Source organism: Macrobrachium nipponense, chromosome 36, assembly GCF_015104395.2.
Source record: "Macrobrachium nipponense isolate FS-2020 chromosome 36, ASM1510439v2, whole genome shotgun sequence".
NCBI classification, from domain to species: domain Eukaryota; kingdom Metazoa; phylum Arthropoda; class Malacostraca; order Decapoda; family Palaemonidae; genus Macrobrachium; species Macrobrachium nipponense.
The window spans coordinates 10,647,759-10,665,258 of record NC_087220.1 but is presented as its reverse complement, the minus strand read 5'-3'; positions in this window follow the sequence as shown (position 1 = coordinate 10,665,258).

Genomic DNA, 17,500 nt, shown 5'->3' with positions numbered 1-17,500 from the left:
GTCGTTGGTTTTGCACGAGGGACATTTTTTTCTAGTAGAGCAAATCTTTTAATTTCTCACAAAATAAAACTTAATATCCGTCACAGGACTATGGCGTTCTCCATTATAATTTTTCTGAGGTTCGGTTTCTTTCTCAAGTTGATATTTTTTTTTCTGATACATGGTGCCGTTGTAGTAAAATTACAGTGAAGAGTCCTCCTTCATGGTTTGGTGTTGTGCCTTCTTCATCCCAATTATCCATCGTAATCATTTATCTATCATTTAATTGGGTGAGATGCATTGATGCCATCTGTAGTTCAGCTTAGGTAGTGGAATATGAGAGAGCTTTTAAGATGTAAGTACTGCTAAAGCCCGCCACTAACGTTCAGTTATGCCTGCGCAGTTATAACCGACAGCCGGACTGTGCAGGCAAGTCTTCGCCACTGACGATGCAGGCCGTTTCCTCAGTTCTCCGTAGCAGCCACGGCGTCTACGCAGTGTTCTGGCTCTAATTGACTTACTGACTTCATAAAAAAAAAAAAATAAATAAAAATAACTCATAAACCTCAAGTAAGACGTCCTGTGAAGGAATTAAATACTCCCATGTGAATTTGTTAAGTGTTTAAATCTTGCCCCAAGGACTTTCATGTTTATTGAATATTTTATGAATGAAGGAGGAGTTCCATGAAATGATAAAGTTTGTAATCGTTTGCTTTCATTTCAAACTTGACACATATAGGCCTAATATATTTTTTTTTCATTTCATTAAAATGGTTAATACTGATTTGTTTTCGTTTAAAGATTGACTTTCTTATGACGTGTTACAACGAATGAAAATCCTTAGTTTACTACGTCTTCCTGCGTGTTGATTAGTCTAATTTCATTTCAAAGCGAACTTCCGTGAGATGTAAGCAATGATAAAACAGACATAGTAGTGCAATATTGTTTGATTTTGTTTCGTCAGAAAGTGGAATATTACTTTGTTCTCATTTTAAAAACGAATTACATACATATTGTATAATCATGAATAGATGCATATAGGCCTATTCTTGTTTTACATTATTTTACCATAATAAATATCCATTCTCATTGAAAAACTGTATTTCATATATGGTTTATAACACAAATAAACATACATAGGCTTAATCTGTTATAATATCCTTTGGACTTTACTTGCCAAAGCAAAGTCTCATTCATATAGATTTCAATGAAATCTACAAGAAATCCAAGAATGATGTAGCCGCTTCCAGCCTTCATTATACACTATTATTTTTTCCGTGGAAAAATGGCAAAATCATAAAGATATATTATTATGACTTCTGTATCAATTATTAAAAACAAGTAAATGCAAAATATTATCAATTTAGGTATAAAAACTTTTCATTTTAATAAAACCCAGCTCAATGTTCTTGATTAGCACATGTTATCTGTCCGGGGACGGAAAGCGAACTGAGCCAAAGAAGTTGCCTCAACCACATTAACGTAGCAATGTGCATACGCAGCCGTTTGGCCTGAGGTTCATCGATTGAGATGGACTATTTACCCAGGCCGCCTGCGCAGGCCAGGAAAACTGTCCAGGTTGTCCACACTAACGTTTAGTTATAACTGCACAGTCCAGCTGAGCAGTTATAACTGCGCAGTAATAGCTGAACGTTAGTGGCAGGCTTAACATTTGTGGGTGTTGGTTACTATGACTTTATCCTCATAGGTAAATCTGAAAGAGGATTTTTTTCTTTATTTTGCAGGCTCATTTCACCAGTTCTCTTAAAAATATCATTAGTAAGGGAAGTAGTGAATGCGGATAGATTGCCATTGGAAATCAGTGAAGAGCACCCCCGAACGGAACCCTAGCTACACTGCTACACAGCATATGAAGATATTTTCTTCTATGAGAGACATTTACGGCCATGTTTGTATTTGCCTCTGGGGATGTAAATGAGAACTACTCAAGAGTGCCGATGTCGAAGGTTGCATTACTCCTCCACGCCCTGTATAGGATGCAATTATTGTCTCGGCCACTTAACATAAGTAAAAGACTTAATATGCAAGAGTGCTAAATGCCATCTACTGCAAAATACTTCATGTCGTGTAAAATGCCTTTTAACGATTAGACATATAATTTCTTTATCCAGAAAATTATTCCTTTGTTTTATAGATGGGGTATGTTGACTGAAGTAGGCATTAGGTAACTAGATATATCGAGAATTATTCACGTCTTACGATAAGTGACATAGTAAGAATAATGCGAGAGGAGAAAGTTATTGATCTCGAGAATTAAATACTAAAGTATATAAATGTTAAGGGAAGTTTTCGCTCTAAGAATCAGTAGAAAATTAAACGAAAAATTAATTAAGACATTACATGAAACACAAGAAGTAATGGATAAGAAATAGAGATAAAGATTAAAATATTTTTGAAATGCAATTTCTAATTCTGATTCTGAAGCTAAGTGAACGAGAAAGAGAGTATAAGACACGTAGTGTATATCATCTGAAAAATTAAGTATTATAACACACTCAAGTTGCTTTCGATCGCTATTTCTGTTTGTAATCTAAGACTGACCATTGCTCACTTTTTCTGTTTTACTGCTGCAAATTCCTTGCATATTCATGGAATGCCATTTGCAAAATGATCCTCTCCTGCTAATCTGAGTTTTGCAACTTCAATTGCATTGCAAAGCAAGTTTTCCATTACGACAGAGAATTAACATTTTCGTAGATGCTCTAAGTAAACGTTTTCTTTTATTATTGCAAAATAACTTCTAATTTCCGACCTTTATTTTATGTACGTTTAATTTGCAAATTATGCGTTTCTCTCTGTTTAAAACTTATTTTTCTTCCATGATCGTTTACTATGTATAAAAATGTTCAGCAGTAAATGTTCACACTTTCAAAACTTTTTCAATATCTAACAGACTGAAATAAATGCGACAGTTCGGCAATTAAGTTATTTCACAGTATCCCATTTGATGATCAACTGTTGTAGTAATGTTAAAAAGATTTGCATGGGGGAAAAATAAACAATTCCCTTTCAACATGAAGATCCTTTTTGCTTAGGATTTGAATATTTCACTCTACCATCAGCAATCGGTTTCAACTTAAGATGAAACACACCAGACTGAAGAAAGAAGAAGAACAAGAAGAAAGAAAGAAGAAGAAGAAGAAGAAGAAGAAGAGGTTACTGAAAAAACCTACTCGTTTACTTATAATTTCACAATGCATATATGTTGCAAACATTAACATATTTCTAATAAACCCATGGGGTTATTTTTTGCCCTGTTTAATATCATAATATCACCCCTCCCTAAAACTAACGGCAAAAGTTTGATAACTAGTTTGACCGAAATTAATAATTTTTCGTTGTCATGCAATTTGCCTAAAAAATAAAAACTCCATCATCGCAATCTACTAAAACTGTTGTTCAATTAAATAGATAAGAAAACACCGGTAGGATTCGTGTCCCTCACTACAAGGTCTTTATTGAGGGTCCTCAACTACTTATCAAAAAACATTTCATTTATCGGGCCACCATAAGAAAAATACATACTGGAAACCAAAATGATACTCGATTATGGCATGAAATATTGCTGAGTCAAGATGGAAAGATAGTCTGGGGGTTTCATTTACTGAAACGAGAAACCGAAATACACTCTCATGAAAATCGAGGACTTGTTTTGCTCTGGTTCAGTTATAAAGCCAAGGAGACCTCTCTGTCCAAAGGTAAAATATTTATACTTGTTAAACTCACGGCAAATGTTCCTCTGCTGTCGTCTTCAGTGGACAAGTTTTGATACTTGCCAGCCACCTTGTGATATTTTAGATTCAGCACTGTGATTGGGCTAACATCTGGATGTCACCCTAATTTGTCCTCCAGAACGTGAAAGTTGTTGCATTGCCTGGCTAGAGGAGTTAATTTTTTTATAAAATATCGGAGAAGCTAATGGGAACATTAGTGTGTATTTGTTAGGATATTCTTTTTCTTTTTGCTTTCAACTCCTTTCTGGACCCCCTCCTTTTTCTGTTTGAATGTGTTGGTTTCTGTTATTAGTTGCGAAATGGGGATTTGTTTAATGGCTATTTAAGCTGAGCGTCTTCATATATATTTGTATTATAGAGGTTCAGGTGTGATTTCTGCCTAAGAGTTATGTATTAAATTTAAATGATTTTTCACAAGTGTTTATTTTTTCACCCTGAATTGATTTTGCACACTGTGGTTTAAGGTTGTGGTACGATTCTTCACCTTGTGAATTTCAAATCCTTTTAAGTGAATACAGGTATTAGATAATTTATAAGTGTATCGTGTGTGGTTACACCATATATATATATATATGATATATATATCTATATATATATATATATATATATATATATATATATATATATGTATATATATATATATATATATATTATATATATATATATATACATATATATTATAATTATATATATATATATATATATATATATATATATATTATATAGTTTATTTATTTATATATACATACTCGTATATTAAGCTGCAAGTGTCCTTTTTATATCCAATTCGCTCTACCACAGAATCAATATATTTTCATATATGCAGAGGAAAAATCAGGACTCCAGTTTTGTTACCGACTCGGCCAACAGGTATATGAATCACGGTGATGTGATAAAATGCATATATTGACAGGTGCTAGGCTCTGTATATACCTCCGCCTATACTTAATAAGGATACTAAATACGTAGGCTCAAGAAAGGAACCAACGTTATTTATGGAAACTAGTTCCTTGTTGTGAATTAAGCCGTCGGGATTGAACTTCTTATAACGAGGTACGTTCACAATAATGCGCCCATAGTTCCAGTCAGAAGTGGGAGAGTTAAACGTTGAACAATTGTCACCTATTTTCTTTTGGCAAAAGTTTTATTCTTTCTGATTTTTCAGAGCCGTATTTCAATCACGAATACTGATAGTGATATTGTGGTCTTTTTGTAAATGCACGATACGCAAAAATATTCTATATAAAGAGCAACAATAAAACTCAGCGGATATGAAGATACTAAAAAAAGTTAGACTCCTTCCACCAATTAATGAATTTCGATACTGTATGGGTAACGGCCGTTCCCCAGTTTACAGATAAACGCATGTTTTATTGAAAAATTTCTTTCAAGTTTTGATAAACATCGTGGTCTTTGATGGAAATAAAAAAAACAAAACATAATTGCGTCATGAAACAATACATGAATAATAATCGAGTATTTAGGTCATAGAATTAGTGGTGAATGCTGTGTCTTTTATTGGTATACATTTTAATGATCATAAAAAAATGTGAACAAATAGATTAATATTTGAAATTTACAGAAAAGTAATGTATGCGAATAAAAGAAACTTGGTTCTCATTGAAAGTACTAAAATGGTTTTGCGCGGTATAAGGGAAATAATTGAATTATTTTTGATCCTGAAATTTAATCTCTCTCTCTCTCTCAAATCTCTCTCTTCCTCTCTCTCTCCTCTCGATCTCTCTCTCTCTTCCTTAGGCCACAAGTACTGTAACTAATAATAGTATTAATAATAACCAAATGTATTTAAAAAATTTTCTTTTAAAAAACTCGACCTGTACAATAACACAGATATATTGTAGTTAGTCATGGTCAAATAAGCAGACATTTTTTCATATGATTTTTTTAACACGTGTGTGGATAAGTACAAAGGCAAATTTCATTCTTTTTATTCTTGATTCAACATTAAATCTTATATTCACATCTGGCTATAATGATTCTGTGTTATTTAAAGGCTTAATTCTAAAGAACGCCTTTTTATCTGGGATAAGACACTTATTTAAGCGTTGCCAAAATTCCGGAGGCTGTTTTCAGAAATTTAGACATGTCGCTTGGCGCCCTAAAGACTCAATGGTTTCTTTTGTATGGTTTGATTTTATTTATTTTCATTTCGGCTATGAATTTCAATTGTACTTCGTTTATGTATATTATAATCCTTCTTGATTAAAAAAATGGGGAAAACTAATATATGATAGAATCAAAAGTCGATTCAGTGGTTTCATTAACTGGTGTCATCTCGTGTCTGACAATATCACGGTTACATTCTTATTTGGCTCCGATTTTTTTGGAACCGTTATATTATAGTGTTATTCTGTCGCAGTCGTTGTTGTTTTTAGATTAATTTGACCTTATGGCCAGCACGGGCTCTGGTTCATAGAGCAGCGTATAAAGCAGTTTTTTCTTCTCGTCACTGTCCTCGTGTTGGGTTATATCCATCCATTCTCTTTTTAATCATTTCTTGGCTGTCAAATGCTTGCATAGCCATTATCTACAAGTATCTGAGCGCATCTTTCTCCCTTAAGAAAAATAATGACCAGTGAGTGTCAGCGAACTATTGACTATGGCTATAGAATGACTCAGATTCAGTAGCCCGCCCACCCTGGTCAATAGTATGTCAGTATCAAACGCGCTGATTTTACTTGAGGGTCGACGGACTTTGTATATCACAGTATACTGTCATCTTAAATTCACTTTGAAAATCTCTGGTCGTCTCATCCAAGGTGGGTCTCATCGAGATAGGGCAGGGAACTGTTGTCATTTGCCTATGCTGTGTAACAAGGTCAGGAACTCCGTCGAAGATATTTCAAAGGTCTGGTTATTGCTGTACGTTACACAAATTTATCATAGTATAGTATATATATATCAACAATTACTTTCTTTATCGTGCCAATATGAAGCTTCGCAAAAACAACACTCAGCTTCTTAAAGAATTTGGTCCAAAAATGTTTTCATGCATATCTTCAACCGTCGTCTTCTAAGATTTTTCTGGAATATAAAGGATATTTGTTTCTAGTGACATGTTTATAACCAAAAATTCAACTCCTGAAGAGGCAATAAACCCGAGGGCTAAAGTGTGTTTCGAAATTGCGTTTAAGCGCTGATGTAATTTTTGTTCAATATAAAACTGGTCAGTATCGGGAATACTATCTCAGCTGACTCAAAGTTTTTCTTTCTTTCTTTCTTTCTTTCTTTTTCTTAAATCGCCTTTTTTTAAAAGTAACTTTCCTACGATAATTCTTTTATTTACATATGCGTAAATATGAACATTGGTCACTATTACGTCAGCCGATTCAATATTTCTTAAGATATGTTATGATATGGTTAAGATATGCATAAAATTGTTATGATATGTATGTTGGTGTGTATGCACAGTAAACAACACTTTTACAAATAGTCGTCTTCGAAGAACGACTAACTGCAATGAAAATGCAAATGTCACAGGTACCCACCCAACAGGTGAAAATGGACGAGCTTCTGCATCTGATAAACTTCCTCTACATCGGTGTTACTCTTACTCTTGGACATCTAGAGCATAAACTTACTTTAACTGTGTCCAAAAAGTTAGTTTTAGTTATTAAATGTGGTGGAGTAGTAAAGTCATTCTAATTGTGAATTCTAATTCGCTTGTAAGGTAGGTTAGTAAATCTATTGACTAAAAGCAAGGCTCCCTCGGGTGTTTTCTCTCTCTATGGACATCCAGAAGAAGACCATGAGAAAGCGTATGACGGTAAATTACTTCGGTATTTCTTATTAGCTAGTATCCATTGTTGTATACTTTGCTATGATTCAGTTTCACAACATTATGCATGTTCGATTTCTCTTTAATCAAGGTTATTAAATCGAAAGATTTTCATTCGAGCTTTTGCTGTCAAAAGTTTAAATTTACACTGACTTGATCGCCAGATACTGATATGTGTACTATTTTAAGGCTGAAAAGACTTAATTTATCGTAATATGATCAAATGACGAAAAAAGAGAAAATGAAAACGAAAGGACTTGAACTCTAGTAACTAGTTAAACAATTCCGCTACTTTGTTGTAATAAAATACTCGCAATGTAAAACAATAGAGATATACATACGGGGTGTCCCATAAGTAATCGGGCACTTGTACATGGTAAATTTACTTTTATATAAAAATAATCTTCTATTTATTTTTTGAATATATTTACTTATTCATTGCGCTTTCCTTACATGAATGCTACTCACCATTCGCTATGCCATTTTTAGAGTAATTTTACTTATTCATTTTGTAATCAGTTTGCTTTTTTTTCAGATTAAAATGGCGGGAAGACTTACGAATGAAGAAAGAATCTTGTTGTCCAAACGTTTCATGAAACAGGCAATATGTCAGAAGTTTGTCGGTTATTTAATACCCATTTTAAAAGAACTGTTAAACGTAATACCGTTCCTGATTTTGTGAATCGTTTCGAAGAAACAGGCACAGTTAATGAAAGGCCGAGAATTAGGCGACCGAAATCAGTGACCTCAGCAGAAAAAAAAGAACTAGTAAGAGAAGCCTTCGTCAATAGTTCAACAAAATCTATGAAAAGGGCCCAAGTAGAACTGAGAATATCAAGAATGTCGATTCACAGAATGCTCGGTGACTTGAACCTTAAACCTCACCATCCTCATCTTGTTCACGAATTGGCAGAAGATGACCTGATCGACGAATCGAATTTAGTAACTGGAGTTTTCAGAAGTGTGATAATGATGACATTTCGAATAGATGAAGCATGTTTCATATTACCGTGTGAACAAGCACAATGCAATTATTGGGATACAGCTAATCCTCATGTTAAGATTGAGAGAGATGTCAATTCTCCGGGTGTTACTGTGAGAGCTGCGATCTCTGCGGAAAAACCAATTGGACCGTTTTTCTTTGAAGAAACGGTCACAGGTCCAAGATACGTTGCTATTCTTCAAGATCAGTTCTATCCTGTAGTGTCAGGATAGTCGCAAATTGAGGTGTTTTGGTTTCAGCATGAAGGTAGTACCCCTACACATTACAGCAATGTTGCTCGAAGATGGCTGGATGACAACTTCAAGAATCGTTGGATTGGGAGCCGAGGGTTATACAAAATTCGCTGTATGCTACAAAACCGCGTACTTTTCAACAACTGAAAAAATCCGATCATTGACAGTTTCAAGAGTCACTCCTCAACTTTCTAGAAAGGTTTGCTTATCCGTGACCGGCAGAACTCGCCAGTGCGTGTTGGTTGAAGGAGGGCAGATTGTGGAATATTTGGATTTGTAATTTATTCATGTGTAGCACATCTGTGATAAATCTGGATATGAACATTGCCCAGTAACTAATAGCGCAATGAATGAGTAAACTTATTCTAAAAAATAGAAGATAAATGTGATATTAAATTAAATTTTACTTTGTATGTACAAGACCCCGGTTACTATGTTAATTTCTTTCCTGGAGGTGTTTATAGTGGGGTCTGGCCTGCCAATTATTATTTTTTTATTTTAATTTTTTTTAGGGATAATGTTCTAATAACACGCTCATTTACTTGACCTCGGTACATACCGATGCTGCTATGAAATCCACTAATCCTATTCATACAACAACATCTTGTTATGTCGCACACAACTTAATGGTTGTTTAAATAGGTGCAACTGATAAGGCATTTCTTAAAGCTTATTAATTGCATATAACACATCATACTATCAAAAAACTAATATTTGAAGAATGAAGGTCTATCGATGACTTGCTCTAATAAAGAAATCAACGCCATTACTATGATAAGAAAGTAAAATCCTGACTTCTTGTGAATTACTTGACTACTCAGAGTAAATGTTGCTGCTTCCAGTTTTCAGGGATAACTTTCTTGAAAGAACTGGCCAGTGTCAGATTCATCTTTGAAGAGCTGTGGTTGTATGCCTCGCTTAGTTAGGCTTAAATAATATGTTAGCCACCTTTACTCATAGCATGGGTTGTTCTTACTCATAGGAAATAGTATCATTTCCTATGACAGGAAATGACATCAAAGTCCCAATTCTTAGTTCCAGACAAGGTATAATTAAAATGTCTCATTTTTTTCTACCGATATAGTATGTATTTTTATGATGTCATGATGGTATTGTCTAGACAATGATTCTAGGAGCATTTCATCCACATTAAAATTTATTGTCAAGTATTTCAATAACTGTGTAAAAGAGCCTCATTATACTGAATTTGCTTTGTAGGCAGTATATTGTACAAGTAAGTAACGGATGAAAAAAAAAACACAAAAAAAATTCCTTTCATGAAGAATTTTTTAAACCCCCCCCTCTGTAAATTTAATCCTAGTTCAAAGGCATCTGGTTTTCATTAGAAGATCATTGTTCATTTAATTTACGGTTATAAAGCAGATGTTTGAAGAATCTGTTGAGCATAGTGTTTGTTGACTTGTTTCCTTTTACTCTTTAGCATAATTTTCTTATTTCCTCTTCTAGAAACGATGAATGAATAATCTCTCTCTCTCTCTCTCTCTCTCTCTCTCTCTGTGTGTGTGTGTGTGTGCTGTCCATACAATATAATGTTTGACAAGACATGAAATTTATATCAGTATTTACATCTCAGTATGATTACACCATTTTTTCGCTTGATGAATAGTCATGCAACTTTTTGTGAAGTCAGACGGAAGAATCCGAGTTTAATGCTGTTCTTTAATTAAAGAACTAAATTCTAACTCCCTGAATATATCACGATATCAAAGAATTCATTTTCTGATTGGGTTTTAAATAACCAAGTAGATAAATTATGTCTATTGTTGACAGTTGGCCTCAAGTTTTTCAATTTATTTGTTATACCTGCACGAATCTCCAGAGTTGTTACGTTTATCGAAAATGTATTATATGTAACATTTAGATAAATGAATATGGATTATGTGACTTTTTTTATTTTAAAAAATATAGACAAGCTAGGTTATCAGTCTATCTCTCCCTGCCAGTCCGTTAGGCTTTGCTTGAGCTTTTTATAGAGGCTTTCTGTAGGGAACACAAAGAAATAATAGTTGGGCAACTTACTTGTAAAGCAAGTTCCTTTTCTTGAGTTTAAAAGTCTCTTCATTCAATACTATTGTTTTACATCAAGGATTAACATTCAAATTATTTAGATGATATTAAAAATAGTCGAAAATAATGTTTGTTTGACTGTGACATTGTATCTCACATTGTGGTTAGAATTAAAACTATCCATTATATAAAGCATAAAAAAAAAAACTTTTATGTAAGAAGTTTGGTTTCAATGTATAGACTTCAGCTACGCTTTTAAGCATTTTGGAACAGATAGTGTGAATGACTTGAATATATGACAGTAGTCGGCAAACAATAAAAAATAAAAAAAATAAAAATGCCACAGAAACTGCACGCAAATTAGAATAAAAAATCCTGTCAATATGCAGTGATAATTGTCTTTCAATACTTCAAATATTCATACGCTCAGTACCAGATAACATTCAACATTAAGTGCAATATTTTCATAGGAGCTGCAATACATGAGATGTAGTGAATAATGCATTAGGCAAAGGCAGTAGTATTATGAACATAAGGAACAGGAAAGGTAGAAACATTGTGCAGAAGAAAATATAACTGCGTTCAACGATCTAATGATCGTGCCCGGCAATCTTCCGTCAATAAATTGGGTTCACAATCGGCCATTAGGTTATCTACGCATGTTGTGATGAACACTTTGTCAGTGACTATAGTAATGCAAAGAAACAAATCCGTTCTAAGCGAAAAGTTTTTAGAAAGTGTAATATCAATATTATTGCAACAGTGACTTCTCATGAAAATGCTAATTCTCAACTTGAAGTTCGTTACAACTATATCTGTATTTTAGTATGATCCTCTATGCATATGAAGCTAGGGGATGAAAAGGCTTATGATACGTTTAATGATCTATGAAGTGGCGATTTTTCTAAAAGGTTACAAAAGATTTAATTGCTGAGAAATTATCGCTCTCACCTGCTTTTATTTAACTTGACTTCCAAGTCTGTCTGTCTGTTTGGATCAAATCTTGTAACTAAATTTTCGACTTGTTCCCTTCCTCCGATGGACTTGACTCACTTGACATTTTGCATGGTTACTCAGTATTGGTGACAATGCAACCTTATATGATCAGTAGCCTCCATTGACCCTACAGTGACCTATTGCAGCGCCTATTTCAGCTACTATCATAAATTGGTCGCAGTTTCTATCAAATCTAAACGGTATAATATGCGTATATATATAAAATATATATATATATATATATATATATATATATATATAATATATATATATATATATATATATATATATATATATATATATATTCATATATATATAATCAGAGGAAGACGGACGAAAACCACACATCACTAGGTTGTCTTTTTTTATTATTTTGCCGACGTTTCGTAATTATTTACAGAATTAACATCTTCTGGGCTGCACATAAGAAAAGATAAAAACATAAAAAAGTTAAAAGTATAGTCTAAAAGTTCATTTAAAATACATTAGAGTAAAAATGAAATAGATAAAAATAAAAACACAACCAACCTAGAGGTGAGACAGCAAGGAACTAAATGGAAGGAAACCACCACAGTACGAACTTATGCTAAATACAATTGACTCGCAGATGTATGGGTGTTTAATGATGGTACGAGTTGTTTTTATAAACAACGACTCAAGGATTGTTAACTCTTTTGTGTTTGGTAGTATGACCGATTACACTGAAATCTTTGTTGTCAATGTAGGTTTTGCATTGTTTTGCATGATTCCTGATATTGGAGTGCTCATATATATATATATATATATATATATATATATATATATATATATATATATATATATATATATATATATATATATGATTTACATATGTATGCATGTGTGTTTGTATGTATGTGCATGTGCATATACAGAGTGTAAAATGTATTGTGGAAAATGAAAGAAAACGTTATTCTAAGCAGAAAATCTTTTGAGAACATATTTAGGCTCTGTTCGTGAAGGACATTTTTGAAATAACCGTTATATCTCTCTATCGCTGCTTTCATGCCATAGAGGGTAGTAAAGGGAGGACGGTGTATACTGGGATGTTTGGGGGTTAGGGTGAAGATGAAGCGAATAGTCCGATGTGAATAAATTACCTCCCAATCAAATGTTTTATTTAGATTTTGAAGAAAAAATGCATGCATCATCGAATCCCTCTTCCTCCCTATAAATGGTATTTATCGGGCACCGATAAAAAAAGGGAAAAGAAAAGGAGCCTAATTGAATCTCCCCGCCATCAAAGGTAGGCTTTTTCTTTCCTTTATCCCTCCTCGAGTGCACTAAAATAGCCAAGTAGAATACAGAGGCTACTGCACCGACGAGTATCCTAACGACAACTGAAGTGTGGACATGAAACATTGTTTGCAAACAGTTTGCAAACTATTTGTAAGCATTGCAAACATTGTTTGTTTGCAAACTTAGTTTGTAAACAATGTTTCCTAGTTTGGAGAAGCCTTAAGCAGCTGTCCGATGTTCATCATGCTTTCGGCCATCAGCGGAATTTCGGGCTGGTGTTATTAAAGACGGCGGGGGATCAGTGGCCGGAACATGTAGACGTCCTTAAGAAACCTGAAATAAACATAAGAAATACGGATTGACCCCTGACGACTGCGGCCTGTTCCAGACCTATGAGACACACTTGAATACCCCTAGCCTGTCTTTGATGACACCAGCCCGAAATTCCGTTGATGACTGAAAGCATATGAACATCAGACAACTGCTTCTAGACAAATACCAGTGTGCTAGAGAAGCAAGTCATTAGATAATTGAGGGAATTCTGTATTAGATCAATTCTATAAATTCTGACATTGTAGTCAATGGTATTGATTATTATTATTATTATTATGATTATTATTATTATTATTATTATTATTATTATTATTATTATTATTATTATTATTATTATTATTATTATTATTATTATTATTATTAATACCGATAGTGAATGAAGTAATGGAAAGAGGTATCATTCAGTTAATAGTTCGAGATGAATTGTATTCTTGAAAAGAAGTAGCAGCTTTACACCGAGAGACTCATATGAAATGTTTACTCTCGACTTCTTTTATATGCAATAAAGTATTCAGATGCTAATGGAATTCTTTTGTGCGGTTATGTGATCTCGAGAGACCAGGTCGTCTCTAAAATCTTTTTCTCCCAGCAAATGCAAAGAAAATTACTGTTAATGTAGTTATTACTCGAGAGAGCGAAACTATGATTTTTATGAAGCTCGTTAATTCATCGTCCGGTTGCATCTAAACTGGTGTCTTGGTTTATCCAAAACTCTTGAAAAGAAACGCATTTATATATTACAGGAAATATGAAAATTAAACTTAATTTTCAAATAACAGAACGGGAGAAAATCATCAGAATCTAAGACATTCTCCAAGTACTGAAGAGAAGCTTTCTTAGCGATTCAGGCAAAGTTTATTGCTATACAACCTCCATAGTGCTGTCTACCACAGTGCTTGTGAAAAACTGAAAAATGAATTTTGACATTTCTAATATTTGCATATTGGTATTTTGGTGGTTTTTAACATCTTAAGGTAACAAATACAGAAAATCATATAAAAAACGTGTTGGACCTAATTACTCTCACCATCCAATTTAAGTGACAGTAAATGAATGCACGAGTTACTTACTACCTAACGAAAGATTCTCAGGCAAATGTCTGGCTACTTTGAAGTAACATAGTTTTATAAAATATCGTGAAAAAAGCTCAATTTATTTGCAATATTGGCTGCAGAAAATATACGAATTTTCACTGCACTTAAAAACATTATATTACTAAAAAATTTATATAACGGTGAGGATCTTCCGTAAGCCCTAAGGACTAACAAATAATATCTTCACAAACTATTAATTGCATCTATCGTAAGAGCCCCAGATTGTTTAGGTATTTTAAATGCAATTTTTATCTGTATGGTGATAATATCAGACATTAAAGAAAGAAAGAGGTCGCAGTATAAATCAACCGAAATCTTCAAATGAGGAGAAAATATTATGGAACTATTTCAAAACAGAGCTGCGCTAAAACGTTTCAGAGTTGAAAGTGGTTCCTTGTATATCCGCCTCTCCGTTGCAACTTTGAGACACTGATGTAAAAAGATAAGAAACATTAATTTATCAAATAATTCTCCTTATTTCATCCTCCCGACTTCTATTTATTGTTTGGGTTTCTTTCTTTCTTTAATGCCTGACAGTATCACCATACTGATAAGAATTGCCATCAAAATATCTAAAATAAGAAGAGTGCTTCTTAATATACCTTCCATACCAAGGCAAGTGGCATTAAGACATCTCATGCTACTGAAAACAAATAAAGTATTTGTGTAATAAATCTTAAAACTAGGTTTAGTCTTCATTGGTTGTAGATCCTCCTGAAACCTTCCTTTCCATTCCGAGGTGACGCTTTTCCAGCAATATGAAGGTCACAGTCGGGCAATAAAAAACAATCTCAAGTCGAAAAATGTTACAAACTCCTTTATACTTATTAATGAATGAAATCCATTTCTTTGATTCAACCAGAATCCTCGAAAGCCAAAATAAGAATACCAATGTTAACCAACCTTAATTTACAACGAGGAAAAGGCTCTAAATACCAGAAAATAAGTAACCAATGCATCAAATGGAGAAAGAGAGAGAGAGAGAGAGAGAGAGAGAGAGAGAGAGAGAGAGAGAGAGAGAGAGAATTCCATGCCAAAAATTTGGTTCTTCATCGCAAACAGAGCTCGTAAACATAGGCTCGGTATTAATTCGGAATAGTTTCCGCTTGAGAAAGTTGAATGCAATCCCGTCTTTACCCAGATCTGCTCTATCTCCCTCGCAATACGATTCAGAGATCACTTCACCATAATAAATACACTCCATTTCGGAAGATATGATTAACTCAGACATCCAACTTGCGGACATTCGATGAAAATTTCTTTTAATTTGCATCATAAAGCTGATTCTTTGAAAGAATTCACCAAATGGCTTAACATTTTATTTTCAGTTGCATTGCAATAATGCAACACCAGAAGTAACTATATCTTAGTTAATCCTGTTTAAAACAGCCAATCTGTTGTGGAATTATTATAATCGATTAAACACCCGTAGAACCTCACAGTAAATCGTCTATCTTATTCAACAAAATGAACGTTATGATATCCTTGCATTTTATGAATAAAGAAATGTTTACTTTTCGTATTCGAATACCGACCCATCATGAGAAACTGTGTGTTTTGCATAAACAAAATGGATATGCAGCGATTAAATGCTTCAACACCTATGAGTGGTAAGCTGAAAACGGTATAATCACCTTGTTATAGATGTTTCGAAGTAAGTTAATTTATACATTTGGAAAATTTAAAAGTATTTTTGCTAATACTTAATAACGTGAAATTACCAAGCGCATTACACAGGGCTCTTCCTCTTCAAGGTTCAGTTTCTCCTCCATACCTGTATTGGAAATACAGAAGTTGTACGTAAATGGCAAAGCTTTGGAATTTTGATATTAATTGAAATATAAGAAAAATATTATTACAAGAAGCAATTACACAGGATTAAATAAACGTGTTGCCTTAACTGTGACCAGCTCAAGGGCAGGGGAAACTTAGCCAGATAACTATATTAACAATGCTGCCTAAACCCTATCCTGAAAAGATGTAACACCCATATAAGTTACCATTCATACAAAGATAATATTCTTATATTGAGTAGTTATCTGTTTTTATGACAATGAAAACGATTCTTAGCTTACCACCATCTACGGCATGATAAAGAATAACCTTCAGGCGAGCTTCAGGTACCCGTAGTCCTCTCAGAGAGAGGACTACGGGTACCATTAAGTCGATACTTAGTATCCACTATAGTCCACAAGAGCAAGCAATGACTGACGCACGCTGGGGTGAGGTGAAGTCCGAGACCGTAATGAACTATAAGCCGTGGGGCCAGAGCACATCCAAGTGGCGGCAAAATGCGCCGTCCAAAATATGGAGTCACCGGAATATATAAAAATGCTTTGTGAGGGACCCTTGACTCAGAGTAGTAATAGCAGAGCCGTAAATAGGCATCAGACTTCTCGATGACTCGCTCAACAGAAGACTGGTTCATACTAAAAAATGGCTCAACTGACGATAGGTTATACTGGCTCACACTGAAGACTGGCTAGGCGGTAAACGTTTGTTCACACAAAATGTATAATTTTAATGGATACTGGCCAATTTTACTTGGATTATATAGTCGTTTATAGAAAATCTACCTTAGAACGCAAACATTCCTTCGCCTGAGGAGAGGTTTTCTTTCGGCAAATACTCATTTCGATACCAACGCTGCATGGAACACCATTTCTGGCAGTATAAAAAATAATTCTCTCCCTGTTTTTGTTATGTACACCTGTGTGTTCCCTTCCCTCCAATGATGATTTGATATGTATTTTGCAACTTTCCTTTGGTATTTTAATTTTTATTCTAAGTGTTCTGTTACCTTTCATTTTAATGCATGTATTTGGTAAATTTTATTCATTTCATTAAAATGTTGTGCATATTTCTTAAATTTTGTCAGAATAATTCTCAGATCTTTCAATTCTTAATTTTTAGTTTTAATTTTTACGGTTTTGCAAGGAATTTTATTTTTCATTTAAACAGCTCTGATGATATGATTAAATGGACAATTACGAAATGTTAGATTAAATGGACAATTACGAAAT